The following is a 2,095-nucleotide window of genomic DNA, read 5'->3' as shown; positions in this document are numbered from 1 at the left end:
TTCTCGTGATTTTCTTTTCTTATTCTGATTTTTCTTTCACAATATGACTAATATGGAAATATGTTTTTTTAAAAATTCACTTAATTAGTTTGTGGAATTGAGTTAAAGGAGCCTTGAAAGTCATGCAGTCAATTCCTTCATTTCTTAGAAAAGGAAATGGAAGCAGAAAAATAGTAAGTTATTTGTTCAAAGTCATACAATGGGTGGTAGAAAAAAAATCAGATTCAGTTTCTCTGACTCCAATGTGAACTCAAGACATGACACTCTGCCAAAATCTTCTCAGAAATAGAAGCTCTTGATCAATAGAGAGTAAAGACTTTGGAATACTCTAATACTTGCCTCCAAAGATCCAATGGTAGGAAGTCATGATGGATAGGAAACATAAGGAGAAGAGAGCTACTTCAAAGAGAGAATAATTACTTTCTCTGAGAATAACTACATAATAGGAGTAAAGAAGGTAATCTGAAAAGCAACACCCCTTACTGTCTCTGCTAGTTAAGACCTCTGCAAATCTATAGGGGTGTGTGCCCTAATCAGAAAGGAGACAATATAAGACACTCTGTGACACCAAGAAATCTAAGGGAATGGTAAGGATGCAGCTGGGGAAGACTTTATGAGGAATATAGAAGTTGATATTAAGAGATAATGATGAGGAAAAAATATATAATAAACATTGATGGAAGCCATGTGAGAGAGTAGGGAGAGTGAGCAAGCTGATGCAGCCACCATGGAAATGGCATCTGGATCCATTTGGCACTTGCCATATACAATTAGTATTGGTTATCCCTTTCTATGCCTTGTCTTACAACTAGAGGATGAGTTTCTTGAGAAGGACTGTCTCTTACTTCTCTTCAAGTCTTTCCAGTAGGTACTTAGAACATAGCTGGTGTTAATTTAAAAAAATCTGGAGGGACTTGTTGAAAAAAAATGTGGTTCAATGATTAGAAGGATGGACTTGAAATCAGGAAGATCTGCATTCTAATTCGCCCTTAGAAACTAGCTATTTTGGTGACCTGAGCAAATTGATTAATGTCTCCTGATCTCCTAGTCTCAGTTTCCCCATTTATAAAATAAGAATAATAGTACCAGTAGCATTTACATTACAGGGTTGTTATGAGGATTAAAATTAACAAATGTCTGTAAAGGATTTCATGAAATTTAAAGGACTATATAAATGCCAGCTGGTGTGATAATGAAGATGATGATTGATTGTAGATTTTTTGGATTGTCCCCAAATATTTCACCCCCTTTTAGTGTAAAGATCAATGTATTTGAAGTCAGATGATCTGGATTCAACTCTCTGATTTGTTACAACTGTGTTGAGCCTCAGTTTCCACATCTGTAAAATGAGTGGTTGGTCTAGATGACCCAGTTCTAAATCTAATCTAAATTAGATTGCTAGATAGTACCTGGAGACAACAATGGACTTGGCAGTCAAGAAAACCTGACTTCAGCTCCAACCCTAGAAACTTACCTCTTTTTGCAATACAGGATTAATCATTTAACCTTTCCTTGCCTAATTTTTTTTCATCTTTAAAATGAGGATAGTAAATAATGCCAACTTCTTGGGGTTGTTATGAGAATAAGATATTTTAAAAATGTTTTTGCAAATTTCAAAACTCTATACAGGGTGTCTCAAGTCTTAATACACTTAAGTACTTTGAGACACTGTGCATAAATACTAGCTATTGTTATTATTACCCAAATCCAATAAGTATTTATAAAGCACCTTCTATATGCCAGGTACTATGCTAAGTGCAGGGATAAAATTATTAAAAAGAAAGATAGTCTCTGCCTTTAAGAAATTAACAATCTAAAGGGACAAAAAAGTAATGAAAACTGGAGTGGGAAGGAGGATGGGACACCAAGAAGTACCTGACTTAGGGTCAGCTTGTTCCATGGAGTTGAAACCAAGCAGGGTGGAAGATGGAGTGACATTTTAGTGTTCCTCTGAGCTTTTTCCTTTTCCCTTTGCCATGTTCTGATCTTTTTCTGCTTTACCAGATTCTTTTGGGTGTTTAGAGTCTCTCAGAAGGACTCAAGTAGGTTTGGCAATAGTAATCCTTGTTGAATTGTGGGGGTTTTCATTTCAGGG

The sequence above is a fragment of the Antechinus flavipes genome, chromosome 4, assembly GCF_016432865.1.
Source record: "Antechinus flavipes isolate AdamAnt ecotype Samford, QLD, Australia chromosome 4, AdamAnt_v2, whole genome shotgun sequence".
Classification (NCBI taxonomy): Eukaryota; Metazoa; Chordata; class Mammalia; order Dasyuromorphia; family Dasyuridae; genus Antechinus; species Antechinus flavipes.
The sequence above is the reverse complement of the archived record's forward strand: the minus strand, read 5'-3'. Positions refer to the sequence as shown.